General features: G+C 29.0%; 1 pseudogene; it reads right to left on the reverse strand.

Annotated features, from left to right (window-relative positions):
• LOC109057198 overlaps positions 1 to 19,839 on the reverse strand; it is a 318,686-nt pseudogene that overhangs the window by 262,473 nt on the left and 36,374 nt on the right.

Consider the following 19,839-nt stretch of genomic DNA (forward strand, 5'->3'; position numbering starts at 1 on the left):
TTTATGTGAACAAAATGCCTCATATCATATTTTTCTAACATTAAAGCTTCATAAAGTGGAGTTTGGGATGATCAGTTCTCTCTGTGGCCACTAGGTGTCAGTATGAGATCCTGCTGCGCTTCACTCTGTTTACTCAGAAACGTTTGTCCCCTAGGATGATTTTAAAGACAAAATATGTTTACAAAAAAAAACAAACAAAAAAAACAATCTGTGATTCAAGCTATAATAGATTTAAATTCGTATTATAGCGACTCTTATTAAACGCTCAGTAAACTCTTATTAAAGTTAAAATGGCCAGAATTTAAAATAAATAAATGTATAATAATTTTTTTGGTTTTTTTTTTTTTTTAGAATTTTGAAAGGGGAAGATAAAGATTAAAAAATATAAGAAATAAATTTAAAAGTATGTTAAAAAATATAAAATAAAATATAAAAATATATAAAAATAAAATATGTTAATGTATTAAATTAATAACAAAAATTATAAAAATAATAATATGAGAATTCAGTTATATGTAAAATAATAAATTATGTAAACAAATTACATAGATAACATAGAGTACATAGATAATCACTTTAAACTCTTATTATTGTTAAGAATAATAAGAGTTTTAAACTAATTCTGTCTTGTTTTTAAGAGTGCAGAAAAGCCAGAATTTCTCTACTCAGAATCTATAAATAAATGCATAATAAATTTATGGAAAGTGTGATTCATCCATTAGATGAACGTTTTTGTCCCATTTTGTGAAGTACCTTAAAAAAACAATCAGTTATTCTAGTATTAAAGAGAAGAAAAATATGTTTTAAAATTATATAACCTTATATAAAGGAAATTAATGATTAGATGCACTATATAAATTATTAACAACAATAATAAAAACCATAAATAATAAAAAAAAATAGTATAAATAATTATAATAGTAAAGTAGATAGTCTTTTTGATATGTAAAATGTTACATTTCTTCTATACCCACAACCTATTTAAAATAAATAAATAAATCAGGGATACCTTCCATGAAATCATTTAATTACTAATCTTTTTACTAAGTAATTGCTGTTCCAAAATCTGCTGTCCAAGTGAGAGGCTTGTGTCATTTTTCACCTAAAAGATCAAGTGTTCAATAAGCAGGAGGCCTTTATTTGAGGAATCTTTTTGCGTCACCTGTTCTGCTCTTTTGGCGTCGCTCTCTCTGGTGAGGTACGTGCCCTCCAGCACCGAGCCCACGATGGTCAGACCTTTGCCTGCTTTCAGCTGCGTGGTGAAGGACAGAAGACGAGGATGTTTCACAGACAGCTCAGAGTCCAGACTGAGCAGCACCAGCAGCTGAGGCCTGGACAGCACACAAACAGAGGACATAAACATGTCGAGTTGAGTGTGCTGAGTGTGAAACTGCATGTAATGAATTTAAGGTTGTTCAAACACACACTGTAATGTAATCTTTTCATTAACCACAGTTATAATTTGATTAATACTGACAGTTTTCATAATTAAAGTTTTCATAATGCAATGCGTATGTGTTTTAATGCTTTATACTCTTCAAAAGTGTAACTTTGTTATATTAATGAATAACCTATTATTACAATAACCTACGATAAAGTAACATTAACAAAAACAACTGTATTATAATACAGTAAAAATGAAGGCGGTGGAAAAGATTGTTGGTTCTGAAGGTTTTTGCGGCTCAGGATTAAAAGATTACGAACGACTGTCAGAGGTGTGATGCTTTCAGGTGAATGATGTTAACCTGAGGATAAAAGTCAAAAGCTCAGAGGATCTGCTATTACCATTAATGATTTATTCTTTATTGAAAAGAGTATAAATAAAATCCACTAAAATTAATTTAGATTGGGGTTATTCTAGTGCAGCTGAGAAATTATTTCACAACATGTTACTTTAGTAATATTTAGATTTTTTATATGTATGTATATAATATTATTATATATAGTAAATATATATCTAGATATATATATAAATATATATATAGTGTCTATATATATGTATCTTATGTCTATAAATATTAGATCTCTATATACTATATTATGTATATATATATATGTGCTATTATATATAATATATATATATAATATATATATGTATGATGTCTGTGAATATATATATATATATATATATTATATTATAGATATATATATATTATACTTATATATATATTTATATATATATTCTTCCCTTGATTCAGTTCATCACACAAAGGCACAGTGCAAACCTAGGGAAACGCTTGCACATCTCAAAGCATGCAAAATCCGCAAAAAAAAAAAAAAACACAATAATATTGTATATATGATATATATTATATATATATATAGTAATATATAAATTTATATTTATTATATATATATTATATATATTATATATTTTAATATATAATTTTATATAATTTATATAATATATATATAATTTTTTATTTTTACATTTTATATTTTTCAAATATTTTTAAACATTTTTTGTACCTTTTATTAATTTTTATTTATTTTTTAGCTTTAGTTATTTTATTATTTTAAGTTAAACTAAATGATGAAAAGAAATGTCGTTTTGGCAGCTAGATGAAATACATTTTTTTTTAAGTTCTAAAGTTGATTTTATATTTTATTTCAATTATGTATTTTATTTCAAGTAACAAAAGTGATTTTTTTTTTATGATTTTAGTTTCAGTTAACTATGATAACCCTGGCAAGAGTCTGATGGACAGAGCATCATCATATCAATCAAAGAAACTCAAACACTGACTGAAGAGACACAGAAGGCCTTTAGAGGAGACTGTCCAGATGCTCACAGATGTCGCAGAACAAAACCCAGCTCCGTTTCTGCTGGCGTGGATTAGAGGCGCTGTGATGAGGAATGAACAGATTTGACCTCATTCCTGAAAGACGGCTGAAGTTTCACCGCAGCTCATTGTAGACAGGTTATTTATTCCATGAAAGATTAGCAAGAGCTCTGAGAAAAATCCAACACTGATTGTCTCTGGATTACACCTCAGAAGAGCAGGTGAAGGTAAAGGAAGCTGGTATAGAAATGTGTTGACTGAGATATTTTGCTATACTGTACTTTATTCTTTAGGTTGGCTTTTAACTGATTTTATTGTTTCGTTTATGTGTCTGTTTGTTTGTTTATTTATTGTTTGTTTATACTAGTTTGTGATGTTTGTATCATTAAGATTGTTGTGAAAAAATAAATAAAGTATTTTTTTTTAATTCACTGATTTTCCAAAACACAACAACATGTAATACATTTTATATAAAAAAATTGAATAAAAATAATATAATAATAAAAACAATAATTTCAATATTTTAAATTTAACCTAAAATGCATTGTAATAAATACTACCTTTCGAAAATTTAGGGTCAGTAAGATTTTTAAAAATGTTTTGAACTTCTCTTCTGCTCAACAAGGCTGCATTTATTTGATCAAAAATACAGTAAAAAATGTGAAATATTATTACAATTTAAAATAACTTCTTTCCATGTCAATCTCTGTTAAACTGTAATTTATTTCTGTGATGCGCAGCTGTATTTTCAGCATCATTACTCCAGATTTCAGTGTCACATGATATACATAAAAATTTCTAACTACTAAAAAAACATAAAAAATTATAAACAATTTTGAAAAAACTTTAAAAAATTTTATAAACCATGATACTTATTTAATAATAAAAAAAAAGTTCAAAAGAACAGCATTGATGACATCATAAATGTCTTCACTGTCACTTCTGATAGAATTAGAATCTTTTCTTCACAAATAGAATCTTTTGTAACATTATAAATGTCTTCACTGTCACTTCTGATTAATTAAATGCTTCCTTGCTGAATAAAAGTATTAATTACTTTAAAAAAAAAATCGTACTCATCTCAAACTTTCAGACATAGGTGTTTATTTTATAATGGATTTATTGGTTTGTGTATTTTGGGGGAGTTGTGTATTTTGTGACACTCACACCCTCCTCCCCCAGTTTTTTTTGGTGTGCGGCCGGCTCCTCCTCCAATCGAATGAGAGCGTATCGCGCCGCGTTGAGCGACAGACCGCGGATCCCGTCGCCCCACTCCTTCTCCGCCCTGAACACAGATATAAAACTGAGTTTAAACTCACAATGACACCGCAGACAGTCACTCAGTCAGATGAAGCTGTAATCAGCTTAGCGTCTGCACAGACTCACAGCGTGGGCTGTAATGCACTTCTGCAGCTCTTACCCCCGATACTCGATGTATTTGTAGATGCATCCACAGGCATAGTACCAGGAGGAAATCAAAATAACAGCAAGAAACAAACATCATACCCAGAAAACAAACTGCCGAGAAGAAAAAAAACACCAGATAACACAGAAAAGTACCAACTAAACAATACAAAATCAATAAAATAAAATAAAAATAAAAAAAAAAAAAAATCAACATACACATCAAATAAAAAAAAATTAAAAAAAGAACAAATGGAGACATTTCTGTGCCACTAACGTCACAAAAAAAAATAAAAAAAATTTCTTTATAAAAAAAAAAAATAAAAAAACTAAGCAACATAAGCAAGATCCTCAATCGAATTTACATCAATTTCTCCTCATTAGAATGAGAGACGGTTTATACTTTAATGGCATTAACTGAGAAATAAGTTTCTTGATAGAGAGCGGTTTATCCTTAATGGCTATTAATGAGAAAGAACTAAGTTTTCGAGTATAAATTAGCCAATGAGCAATTAATATTCACGTTTAATATTATAAATTTTGTAAAATGTACTGATTTTGTACGAAATTGTAACAAATATGACGATGGCAGCCATTGCCGCTAGCATGTTGCGGGTTCTTAAACAGCTTGATTGGCATCGGCATAGTTTAGTTTTCAGTATTTGCAAAGACATTTTTGTTTTTGAATATAAAACAATTGCAAAGACATTAAAATTATTTTAAAAAACACCTAAAACATTTTTAATTAAATACATAAAACCTGCATAAAAATTATAAGTAGTCCATTTTGATTGCATATTCATTTAAGAGACTTGACCGAATTGATTGGACTGTGAAAAAGCTCTAAACTGTACAAATTATGAAAGGAAAAAAAAAAGGAAAATAAAAATAAAAGTACAGAAATATACAGACTACTATTTAAAAGTTTAGGGTCAGTAAGATTTTTTTAAGTACTTTTATTCAGCAAGGAAGCATTAAATTAATCAAAAAGTGACAGAAAAGACAACTATTATGTTACAAAAAAATATTTAAAATAATTGCTGTTCTTTTGAACTTTCTATTCATCAGAGAATCCTGAAAAATAAAATATATCATGGTTTCCACAAAAATATTGGGCAGCACAACTGATTTCAACATTGATAATAATCAGAAATGTTTCTTGAGCAGCAAATCATCATATTAGAATGATTTCTGAAGATCATGTGACACTGAAGACTGGAGTAATGATGCTGAAAATACAGCTTCACATCACAGAAATAAATTACAGTTTAACATATATTCATATACATAACAGTTATTTTAAATTATAATAATATTTCAAAATTTTTACTGTATTTTTGATCAAATAAATCGACTTCATTCAAAAATCTTTTCGACCCCAAACTAAAGCCATGCAGCAGATGTGTTGTGTCTCTCACCAGTGGTAGTATTTGAATCGCGGTCTCCAGTTGGGCGTCTCCAGCAGCGTCTGCCAGAGGCCACAGGCCAGATTCACGAAGATAACACATGAGGAGAACTGAGGAGAGCACAACACACAGTCCAAACACACGCTGCCGCCACACTTGACGGAGACACAGCTCAAGACATGAGGCCTGCACATGGAAAGGATTGGAGCCAGGCGTCCAGCCAGAGAAGCGATGAGAAATCCGCTTTCACAGATCACAGCGCTTACTGTAAGAGCCCACGTCGGCTCTCCGTTGGCCTTCCCATGACCAAACACCTGACAGACCAGATGGCACAGTCACAGTGGATGCTTACGTGTAGAATAACACTGAGATATGTTCATTGATTCAAAAGACATCGAATGAAACGTCTGAAATCCTGACCACACCAAAACATAGTAAAAGTTATTGTTACTATAATAAACCATGGTAATCTGGTATTAACAAACATCAAAATACTCTTTGAAAACCTCTTGAAACAAATACAATTTAAAATACCAATATTAACCAACAAATATTCACAATAAATAAATAAAAACAAAAAAAACAAAAACTAAGTCAAAAATATGTGAGTTTTTTTAGTAAAATGCACAAGTTTCAACAGTAAAAAAAAAAATATTTTGGATCGACTGAAAAGTTCCCAACCACAAGTGTATTTTTATGGTTAAATAAAACCCAAAACTATTTCTAATTTTATTTGTTATATAAATGTGCCATAAAATGCATATGTCCCTGATTCAAAAATTCAATAGCCGAAAAATGGAACCATTAACCCCTTAGCTGCCACCCCAATAATTTAGGAATGTTTCCTGAAAAATGAAGAGCCATGTGTCTAAATATGTTATGTGTTCCAAATTTGAATGTTGATATTTAAAAAAAATCGATTTTAGAATACCAAGGTTTAGATAAAAAAATAAATAGATTTATTTTATTTAGTCGTTATACGCACCAACACACGCCCTTGGGTGCCACTCAAACTTCATAGAATTTTTTAAAATGCATATTTTTCTGTCCAAATGTATAATTTGCTTATCAGAATATTGCGATTCGATCACAAAGGATAACCAAAATCATGGAATCTTGAGACTCAGACTTTTCCTACGATATGCATTTTGGTCAGGATTAATTAAATGTTTGATTATATAATGGTCGTAATACATTGGTCATATGACACTTGTTTGATTTCAAAATGGTTTCACAGGAATGATGATTTTGAGTTTTTAATGCTTTCAATATGTTAGCTAATTTATGAAGGATGGTACTAAAATATGTGGACAGGGAAAAAAGACAACGATAAAAACAAAAATGCCAAGCTGAAATAAAATATGAATATCAGATGACAAAACTCAGACTTAGATGACTTGATTTAAAATATTTAATATGAAGTACTGGGGGAAATTACTTCACAACTTAAAGCTTAAAAACAAAAACTAATATCATGACTGGATATGCACATAAAAATTACTAAAACTAATAATTAAAAGAACGCCTTGAAACAACTAAAAGCTATTCTTACATATCATATATTATAGAGATATATGATATCATAGCATATCAGGCATATCTGATGCGTTCGTACCTGGAGGAAGGGCACGATCCCGTCCCGCGCGATGGCCTGCAGCAGCCGGGGGGCGCCGGTGAGACTCTGAAGCCCCGCCCCACAGCAGGAAGAAGCTGACGAGGACAATCCACTGATCACCCAGATTCGAGCGCGAGGCCAGGACAACCGTGCCAATCACCAATATTCCCTTTAACTAGAGTCTCCAAAACCTAAATGAGGCCACCATACAAATCAATATATAGGTAGAAGGGTCAAGGTATTTCTCAAATTAACACGCACGTATCTCATAATACCTTGAGCTATTGAATAAAAATTTATAAATATTTTTATGATTTTTTTTTTTTCCAAGCACAGCTTGTGTTGAAATGCATTGCTGGGATCCGGAAGTGATACTGCATTAAAATTTGTTCAAAATTAAGGAGAATTCTTAGGTAGGAAGACGTATAGGTGCTGCCCATAGTATAATGAAAAAAATTAGACATTACCTGTAAAGTTTAACAAATATGATTTTATAACTAGGTAACAATAATTCAAGCAGCATTAGTATTTAGAATTAAAAAAAAAAATACATTTTATAAAATGTTATCTTTCGGCTGATTCAAAATTCTAATTAGCAAAAGTGTTGTAATATGCTTCTACTACTAACACCAAACTAAAAAAAAAAAAAATTAAATTAACAAAGTAATGGTAAGTGAAATAAAGCTGGAAATAAAACATAAATTATTAAATGAAAAACCAAAATGAAAAATAAATAACATTAAAAAAAATAAAAAAATAAAATATTATGCTATTGTAAATCAGTTTCATAATTTAATTAAAGCTGAAATAAAATATAGGTAAATCAAAAATGATTTCTAATTTATAATCACGTTATACTGACACCTAGCAGTACTGAATGAAGAAATATAAAAATATTTAGTTTTTGTTTTTTTCACTGAAAATTGCTAGTAAAATTTCACAAATAATTGCCAAAGAAACAGCACAGTAACACTGAATCAAACATGATCATTTTGAGGATAGAAAGACTGAAATGTTATTGTTTTGCAAAATTAAGGCTCCCCAATAAATAAAACCCTTTTTTTTTATTTTTTTTTACAGTGTATCTGTGCATCTTTGGAAACAACCAAATGCTGTCTAGGTAGGCAAGCGCACTAGGTTTGGGAACAAACACCATCATTTTCCCGTTGAGTATTAATCTTGAAGATATTGGCATGCTGTATAAAGAGTTGATTGACCGCAGTGCAGAGCTGCTCACAAACAGGCTTCGCACAGAAATCAGCTGTTATTTAAAGTAGATTCCCAGTATGTTTATCCAGGAAAATGAGGATGTTATGAGTGGAAAAGGAGAAGCAGAAGCGCTCACTTGTCTCGGAGCACCACACCCTCGATGCAGGCACCGAACACCACCACGCAGGACAGATCTGAGTTACACACGCTAAGAAAACCAGAGAAGACTAACAGCATCTCTACTCTACAGACACACACTAATGCTTCAGGCACTGAGCTTCAGCATTTTAGTATTGATTTGATTATGATCACAATACATGGCTGAATATATAAGGTGTCAGACAGGTCTAGACTAAGGATACAGATGATGGTGGTGGTTGCGATGGCGAGGATGGTGCCGATGGGAATGGACCTCTGAGCGTCTCTCAGATCCCCGGATCTGTTGGATCCAGCCATGATGCCTGCACAACAGAGAAGGATCTCGAGGAACGACTATGAGACTGAGTTTAAGAAAGCTGAAAAAAATAAAAAAAACGTATCATCAGAATGAGAAAAACATCTGAACTGTGCTGAATAACGGAGTTGAGGGATACATTACAAATATTCAGAGCTTGAGGCTTTATTATTTGTAAAGAAAACCAAAGCGAAAATATAAATATAAGATTCAGATGAAAAAACTAAACTTTAATGAAATAACTGAAATAAGTTGAAGCTCAGAAATGAAAAAAACAAAAAGCTAAAAATGAAAAAAAAAAAAAAAATCTAATAAAAATGATTAAAGGCACATAAAAAAATACTTAAAAATCTATAAACAAATTTAAAATTAAATCTGAAAATATAAAACATAAACAGGTAATTAAAAAATATAATTAAAATAAAAAAATATATTATAATTAAAAACATGGAATTAATACTATAAATGTATAACTATAATACTATAAATATTCTCAAATAACACTGCTTAGCTAGTTAAATAAGTTTCTGTTAATTTCCAGTTCAAAACTGTTCATTTAAATGAATCAGTTTAAAGAAACAATTCAAAAATGTTCAATGAAAGAGTTTATAATCAATTAACCTTTTTTAGTAGAATATATATATATAATATATATATATACCCGATATATATATATTATAGTATATATATATATTATATATATATCTTATATATATACATACTGCAGGTATTAAAGGTAATATACATCTTTATATATAGATTATATAAGTGTTTACTGTATTTATTCAGACACCTTGCACACATTATCACAGTTTATTTGCTATGGTTTAGAAAACGGTAATAAAATATAACAAGAACTCAGAGTTAAACTGTGTCAGAACAAATTCATCTTGATAATGTCAAATAACACTTAAGCAAAACATGCAAAGAGTCTGAATCATTTATTTATCGGTTTTACTAGTAATCCACTGTATGAAAAATTTTGGGGTATACTATGTCACAGTTTACTTTATTTTTCTTTCCTCACTTACATAAATGAACTATAGTGTCCTGCACCCACTAGTAAAAAAATATAAAAAAATTATATCTGGAGTCTCAATAATTTTTGACTTTATATAAACTGTTTCCTTGTATTCATTTAGTAGAAAATGCTGATTATTTTAGCTAGATGATTTCTGTATTTTCTATCAAACACTTCACAATTGTGACCATGGAGCACTAAACCAGTCTGAAGTCTCTGGGGTATATTTGTAGCAATAGCTTAAAATGCATTGTATGGGTCAAAATGATTGATTTTTCTTTTATGCCAAAAATCATTAGGATATTAAGTAAAGATCATGTTTCATGAAGATATTTAGTAAATTTCCTACTGTAAATATATCAAAACTTCAGTTTTGATTAGTGATATGCATTGCTAAGAGTTTCATTTGAACAACTTTAAAGATGATTTTCTTTTTTTTTTTTTTTTTTTTTTTCCATCTCGTTAAAGATTGATTTTTTTTGCCCCACCCTCAGATTCCAGATTTTCCAAATAGTTGTATCTCCGACAAATATTGTCCGATCCTAACAAACCATACATCAATGGAAAGATTATTTTATTATAAAATGACACTTTAAGAATGGTTTTGTGGTCCACGGTCACAAGTTCAACTCAAACGACTGTTTAAGTAAAATGCTCCTCTGAAAACAAAATAAATATTGAGGTATATATTGATTACATCTCCAGCTCTAAAGCTCAAGTCAAACATGCGGGTCTCTTCTGAAAGCTCAGTCCATGTTGTTACAGTAAGGTCATGTCCTGAAACACTATCGCTGTGTTTGCACACGCGTCCTGCTGAGCTGGACGTGATCTGAGAGCACTAGATAAGACAGATCACCCCCAGATCAAACTAGTTTAGCTTAAAGTGAACTGCAGAGAGACGAGAGTGAGAGTAACGGATGTGACGCACCCGTGACGGAGGGGAAGTAGATTCCCACCAGCAGTGTGAAGAAGGTGGTGATGTCATTGGCGACGTACGGCATGTATTTGTCCTGAGACGCGACGCTCGCCGGCACCGACGGTACGGCCTTCTCCACCAGCATCCCAGCAGGACCGTAGCTTCCCCACATGTTCTCTGTGCAAATCAAAGAACAGCTCAAGACGCACTCGTTTCAACGAGACAAGCTTTCGTTTCAACATTTGGTTAAATAGTATCTGTATTTGAGAAACCTAATTAATCAAATTCACATCAGTCTGAAACAGGGTTGCAAAACGGTGGAAAATTTCCAGTAAATTTCAGAAATATTCCAGGATTTTTTTTTAGAAAATTACCGGAATTTTTTCTACCCCTTTGCTAACCCTCGTCTGAAAACATGGAATTAAATGCATGGAAAATTTATTAGATGTACTCCAGAAAAAAACAGATTTCCCACCTCAGTACAGGGATGCACCCTGGGCGGGTATGGGACAAACATTTCTCACAATATAGTGTTTTCCACATCATACGATATCTATATTTATCACAATATTCATTTACCATTAACGGAGAAAGAAATTAATGGGGATATAAATGTAAACTTAATTTATTTGTTCATGATTAAACTCCACAGACTAGCAGTTTTAACTGAGGGCCGCATGAAACCCATATTATTTTTCCCTAAATTCTGTGTTTTTTATGATTTAATTTTATGATTTTTTTCCTGAGTGTTTTATGATTTAAATTTATCATCAAATTTATCATAAAAAATGGTATCTAATGAAATTAATGAATGCAACCTTTAACAATTTAATTCATCCTTTTCAACATGTATCTCAAATGAAAATAACAATTAATACCAACAAACTTTTTGTAAAATAACGATGGCCGCCACTATGAAAAATTATTATTATTAGTTATTATTCTCATTATTATTATTATTATTACACTGTAAATTTTCACTACCTTCAAAAACTAAAAACTTAAGTTTAGTTGTTGACTGTCTTAAATTTTTAAGCTGAACAAGTCATTTGAATTTAAATTATATTAAAGTGACTTAAAAAAATCGAGCTGAATCTCATATAACTTAAAAAATGAGGTTGAAATTGGTTTAAATAATTGATTAGTTAAACTGATAAACTTGACTCACCAATCATATCATTTTTTACAGAGTGGCATACAATAGTTATATATTTCTGTAATAATTTCTGTCACAAGTTAAGCTGAATTTTTATTTCGGCAGTTGTTGTGAAGATCTTTGAGCTTTATTGTGTATAAGACAGTCGTTTTTCTCAAATTAAACAGAGAAATGCTGTTGAAGTGATTCTCTGCAGCTTTGGAGATGAAGTTTATTTTTTTATTGTGTTCTCGATATTAAATCGTTTATCGCCCAGCACTATTTCAATATGGTTTTGCAGAAAATGCAAAAAAGTGTGAACACAAATCAGCATATGTAGAGGTCACCTTAATGCTCTTTAATGGTTTCAATCTAAGGTCTGTGAGTGTGAAAATTAAAAGAAAAAAAAAATGTTTAAATGATATTAATATATAAAAGATATCAATGAATTATCCTTGTCATTTAATTTTTTTTTTCACATTGACAAAATTGAGCATTATTTGCAATTCTTTACAATTCTTTTTGTTATTTTTCCCATATTTTTTTTTTAAATGAAAATCTCAGATATGTTGTAAACTTAATCAAAAGTAAACGATTTGCAGATTTTAATTATAGAATAGTGACAATCTTAAAAAAAAAAAAAAAAAGTGAAAAAACAACAACAAAAAAACATGATATGAAAAATAATATGAAATGTGAAAATTTGTAGAGATTTTTGTACAAAATGTATTTTTGTGGCTTTATGGCATAATGGTTAATCTATTAATGGTAGTATACACTTCAGATATGAATGAAATATGTTTAAATGTTTTTTTTTTATTGACTAAATTCATATTTTGTTTTTTTTAACTAGTCAGAAATCATACCATTATTTTTTTTTCACTTTATTTTCTATTCTTTCCTTTTCCTTTTCTTTTTTTGGACTATTTTTCTAAAATAAAAATATCTCAGAAATGCTGTCAACTTAATAAAAAGATACTATTTTAACTTGTTTTAGTATAATGAAAATCTAAAACTAACAAAAAAATTACATATTTACTTTAGGTAAGTGGTGCATAATTTAATTTTGGAAACAATTATTTCATTTTTTTTTTTTTTTGTATTTATATCACATTTTATATTTTTCTCAGACAATAAAATGTATTTTTATACATGAAAATATACAGCTGCCTTTATATTTATTGACAAGGTCCAAAGACATCATCGCATCATATAAAGGTTACACACACTTCTTAATAAGTTTAAATAATGAATGATTATTTAGAAGACACTTCTTCCCAACAGTACAAGCAAAAAAAAGAACAAAAAAAACAAAAAACAACATGATCAAACCTACAAAACTTCAAAAACTTGAAAAGAATATAAAATCTAAAATCAAAATTTAACAATAAATCACAGATCTCACCTGAAATGACTCCGCTGGTGAGGCCGGGAATGCATGAAGTCCGCCGGTGAAGCGCCGGGGCGTGAAGCCCTGGATCTCGGTGACGTTATTGAGGCTGAAGTATTCATTGCAGCTGGCGTTGAGCTCCGGCCCTTCACAGAACAGAGACCAAAGCTTCGTGGTCACGGTCACGTTGTCTATTATTTCTGTCTTCATGCACTTGTCAAAGCCGTGGTTCTGCAGGGTGCGGTTGCCCAACAAACAGACCCTGGAGAGGACAAACCAGCCTTTACAATGCATTCAGATTTAAATCAGAGTTTACTGTCAGGAGGCTTGTGGTCATCGAGAAAGCCTGTGTTCATCTGTGAAGAAAACACTGCTGTGGATGTTTGTGGTTCAACACAACACAAAGAGAGCTGCCCATTCGCTGCTATGATCTTTAAAGAGGCTTTGTTTAGTTTAAATACTGGAGGTGATGCTGGAAAACACACAATACAAGGAGGCGCCAACATTTTGGAGTAACAGAGTGCAATATACTAAATGATCTCAACAGAGAAATTTTCTGATTTTTCAAATACTTTTTAAATTTGAATCAAAGTGCATACATACATACATACATACATACATACATAAATAAATAAATAAATAAATTAATTAATTAATTAATAAATAAATCATTTAAATAAAAATGTACTTATTTTTAGGTAAGTGGAATAAAATAAAATAATTAAATAAAATAAAAATCACTTATTTTTTAGGCAAGTGAAATAAAAATGTTAAAATAAAATAAAATATTACTTATTTTTAGGTTAATGAAATAAAAGTGTCAAAATAAAATAAAATAAAATAAAATATTACTTATTTTTAGGTAAGTGAGATAAAAGTGTTAAAATAAAATAAATTTAAATATTAATTAATTTTTAGGTAAGTGAAATAAAAGTGTTAAAATAAAATAAATTTAAATATTACTTATTGTTAGGCAAGTGAAATAAAAGTGTTAAAACAAAATAATTTAAAATATTACTTATTTTTAGGTAAGTGGAAATAAAAAAGTGGTTAAAATAAAAAATAAATTTAAATATTACTTATTGTTTGGCAACGTGAATAAAAGTGTAAAATAAAATAATTAAAACTATTATTATTTTTAGGTAAGTGCAAAATAAAGTGTCAAACTAAAATAATTTAAATATAAGTGAGATAAAAGTGTTAAAATAAAATAAATTTAAATATTAATTAATTTTAAGTAAGTGAAATAAAACAAATAAAACAAATAAAAAAAATTAAAAAATTTAATTAAATTTAAGAAAAGTGTTAAAATAAAATAAATTTAACGAAAAAGTGAAATTAAAATATTACTTATTTTTAAGTAAGTGAAATAAAAGTGTTAAAATACAATAATTTAAAATATTACTTATTTTTAAGTCAAGGGAAAATAAAAGTGTTAAAATACAATAATTTAAAAATTTACTTATTTGGTAAGTGTAAGTGAAATAAAAAGTGTTAAAATACAATAATTTAACATACTTACTTATTTTTAGGTAAGTGAAATAAAAGTGTTTAAAATAACATAAATTAAATATTACCTTATTTTTTAGGTAAGTGAAATAAAAGTGTTTAAAATAAAATAAAATTTAAATATTACTTATTTTTTAGGGGAATTGAAAAAATGTGTTAAAATAAAATAATTAAAAATATTTTTTAAGTTATAAAAAAAAATAATACTTAAAATAAAAAAAATTAAAAAAAATACTTAAAAATAAAAAAATTAAAAAAAATACTTAAAATGTTTAAAATAAAATAAATTTAAATATTTACTTATTTTTAGGTAAGTGAGATAAAAGTGTTAAAATAAAATAGCAGTTAAATATGACTTATTTTTAGAGGTAAGTGAAAATAAAAGTGTTTAAAATAAAAATAATTTAAAAATAGTAACTTTTTAAGTAAGTGAAATAAAAGTGTTAAAATAAAATAAATTTAAATATTACTATTTTTAGGAAGTGAAAAAAGTGTAAATAAAATAAATTTAACTATTCCTTATTTTAGGTACGTGAAATAAATGTGTTAACATAAAATATTTAAATATTATTATTTTTTCCGTAAGTGAAAAAAAGTGGTTAAAAACAATAATTTAAAATATTACTATTTTTAAGTAAGTGAAATAAAAGTGTTCAAATAAAAATAACTTTAAATATTACCTATTTTTAGTTAAGTGAGATAAAAGTGTACAACAAAATACATTTAAATTATTTTATTTTAGGTAAGTGAAATAAAAGGTTAAAAATAAAAATAATTTTTAAAATATTACTTATTTTTAAGTAAGTGAAATAAAAGTGTTAAAATACAATAATTTAAAATATTACTTATTTTTAAGTAAGTGAAATAAAAGTGTTAAAATACAATAATTTAAAATATTACTTATTTTTAGGTAAGTGAAATAAAAGTGTTAAAATAAAATAATTTAAAATATTACTTATTTTTAAGTAAGTGAAATAAAAGTGTTAAAATAAAATAAATTTAAATATTACTTATTTTTAGGTAAGTGAAATAAAAGTGTTAAAATAAAATAAATTTAAATATTACTTATTTTTAGGTAAGTGAAATAAATGTGTTAAAATAAAATAAAATAAAATAAAATAATGTGTGACTTACGGAAAAACAGGAGGTTCAAAGATGGTTTTGATGACCCCGGCATAGATGGCCAGGATGGACAGCACCACACAGGCCAGGAAGACCAGCGCGAGTTTATTGACGTACTTCACACCGACGAACACCACGAGAGCCATGAGCGTCAGACAGCACGTCCCGTACACACGCATGTTATTCAGCAGAGCATCCGCCTCCTGCGCCTTCTCCTCCGCCTTAAAGATAGCAGCACTGGGCACTATGTACGTCTGTGACACAACACAGATAGAAGATGATATTTCATAAAAAACAACAGACAAAAAAAACATCAGAAAATTAAAAGTAATAGGAGGGATGGATCATCTGACGAATGGCCATTCAGGAGAAAGTAAGGAGTCATAGCAGGGTTTTCCTTTTTTCAGCTGCCCATGGACCCAAATAACGACCCTCCACCAAAACTGTAAAAGGCGAGCTATATAAGGTCACTGATAAAAAAAACAATATTCTAACTTGTGCAAATTAATTTTTTTTAGGGGGGGGCACAAAAATATTTAGTTTGTTACATAACAATTTTTTTTTCTGAACTGTACTTTTAAATATATTATTTAAGTCCAATTTTTATTATTTATTTAAAATGTTTTATTCATTTAAATCAATCTGTTGATTAATTTTAATCTCATTTTTATTTTTTATTTATTTAATTTAAGCTTTTTCATCTGTTTATTTTTTAATTAATTTTTACTATTACATTATTTGACAAGTATTTTCTCTTAACTTTTCTATGGATCCCGTACTTATTTTTTGATGCAAGTCAATTAGCAAGTCAAATCAAAATACAAACAAAATAAAAACAAAAAAAAAAAAAAAAAAAACTCCCACCAAAAAAGAAAGTTTAAAGTTATTCTTAGATGATCTTTACGACATAGTGGCTAATTAACGGTTTCTAAAATCTCTGCTCTTTGGATTTTCTGGGCCTAATCTGACTGTAACCTTTAACTGCACACACAACACTCACCAAGAGGATCTCGATAGTCCCGAGGATGTACATGGCACCGGCGAACGTGGTGCCCAGATAGAAACACAGACCCACAGCGCCTCCGAAAATCAGGGCCCCAGAGGAGCGAGCACAGTCATGTAAGGAACGAGCCTCCAGCTGCACAAAAACATCAGCAAAGCATAAATGTGACACAGAACAACAGGAACTCGAGGGTAAAACAAGGAACATGACGACCGCATGCAATGACCGCAGTGCATTTCTACTAAAAACCATCGGTACGGTTACAATAAACACCATAGTCGCTCATGCTGGCTGGGTGCTTGAGGTTTAACTTGGTTTTATGCAGATCATGATGTCATTTCCTGTTTAAATACAAAATGAGAGCAATAAATGTAATATGCAAATGTCTTACCTGGAACAACACCGTTTGTAGCAATGGCAATAATCCATACAGCATTCACCAAAAAAATAAAAAAAGTCCATCATTAATTCATTAAAAAATGAAAAAATATATATATATACATTTTTAATTAATTACTATTAATTCAGATTAAAAAAAAACATTTTAAATAAAAGATTTTTCTTATTTCAAAGATAATAATAAAAAAAATCACTATGATATCAATTCTAATGTGTAATATGACATAAAATAACGTAATATTTAAAAATGTTGATTTAATTTTTTTTTTTTTTTATTATTATTATTTAGTAAAAATATCCACAGGCCCTATTAAATAATAAGGAACATAAAAAAAAAGAATAAGAAAAAAAATACTCAACTCAAATGTGTAATTTTATATAAAATTATTACTAAAATGTTTATTTAAATTTTAAAAATTATTTTTCTTATTAATTAATAAAAAATTTAAATAAAATTAGCTGATCATATAAATTCTTAGGTGTGATTTTATGTAATGTAATATTTTGCATTCATTTTTAAGAAATTATTTAATGAAAAATAATAAGAAAAGTAATTTAAAAAAAAAAAAATATAGTATAATTAATTTAAAATAAAAATATTATCTTAACAAAAAAAAAAAAAAAAAAAATTATATAAAATAATATAAAATAAAAATAAAATATAATTAAAAAAACACTAATAAAAATACTAAAATATTACATCATATTAAATAAAAAATACACATTAGAATTTACATTGGGAGTTTCATATCAGCCAAGTTATTTTGATACAAATATATCTATACACACAGGAAAGTAAACAGGTCAATGAAACTCAGCATTTCATATCAGACAAATTATTTATACAAATAAATCTATTTTAGAAAAACGTGAAAGTATGATGATAAATCAAAACCAACGGAAAATGTATTAAAAAAAAAAAACATCAACAAAACAAAATCAACAATGTAAAGGTAACAATGTAGAGCACAGTAATGAGGCTGTCCTTTTCTTTCTCCAGGAAGGTGTATTCTATTAAAGGTCATCTGTATCTGTGTGTTATGCAATCCGGCCGCTGCTTCACAAAACGACCTTCCATCAGAACAACCACCACTAAAAACCCCTCATATCTCAAAAAAGCTACTGGACTAAAGCCAATTAACAGCCACGAATCTCCAACAGGCTTACCGGAAGAAATAAAGCTGTTAGAATGAAGGAGATTGAGTGATCTTTACTGCCAAATACAGACACAAAGAGCTTTCACTGATACCATCCAATCATATCATATTATCATTTTATAATCACATTGTGTAGAGAAGACAAAAGTGGGAATTAAATATATTTTAAAATTAAACATAACATAATCAACATTAAATAATATATTCACTAATCATATATAATTTATAACAAGCAAGAAAAAAGGCTAAAATGGGTAACTATCAAAAAAAAAAATATATATATATATATTATATTTTAACTTATATATAGATCTTATCCGCTGAAGGACCTCCTTGTTCATATTATATATATATATATTTTATCTTTCTGTCAACTCAAAAACAAACCAAAAAAAAAACTATTTATAAACACAAACAAATCCTTACGAACACACAATACCCCACTCTTAAAATAAAATAATCACTTTCTTTTAAAATAAAAAATTGGCATGAAAATCTGCATTTAAATTCAAGTTAATTTATTGGTACACACAATGCATATTTCTTTGTTTTTTGAAATGCGTGAACTAAAAAATTGGCATGAAAATCTGCATTTAAATTCAAGTTAATTTATTGGTGCACATTTTAATCTTTCACCAAAATGTATTAATTTTCTAAATAACTTCCCCTTTCTGACTTTTTCAACATTTGTCACACAGAAAAACATGATTAAGTCTGGCAGTCTTTTTTCATTCTTATTGAACTCAATGAATCACTCAATAATGTGTCACATAAAGGAAGAAAAACCGGCTGTGTAAACTGTTTTGATATTGATTGATTGCATAAAGTGGCAGCACTGAGATCTTGATGTTTCCTGTAAGAGCGCTAGAAGGAAAGAGCAACTCAATCTTGACTGTGACACAATCGCCGGAAACGTATAATGACACTAGTAAGTGAAGGTTGAGGTGAATTAGACGCTTGATCCCATTGCCACCTGAACTTATACAAACTCGCCTGAACTGAACCAAAACACTATACACTTGACATACAAAACAAAAGGATATAAAACAAACCCCAATATCAGCCACCAAGAACAAACTTAAACACCAGTATCGACCCAACTTAAACACAATCAGACTCGTGTGGTCTGGACTTACACACGAGCAGCAACATGGATCACAATGATTGAAGGACTCCGGATTTCCGCCGTTCCCACGATCCACGTCATTCGCAGGAAGAGAACCACTCCCAGGATGTTCTGCAGGCAGGGCAGGGGTAGACTCCGAATAAAACGTCCCCATCTGGGACTCGGCCACAACAAAACACATTCCGCAAAA

Source organism: Cyprinus carpio, chromosome A24 (genome assembly GCF_018340385.1).
Source record: "Cyprinus carpio isolate SPL01 chromosome A24, ASM1834038v1, whole genome shotgun sequence".
Classification (NCBI taxonomy): Eukaryota; Metazoa; Chordata; class Actinopteri; order Cypriniformes; family Cyprinidae; genus Cyprinus; species Cyprinus carpio.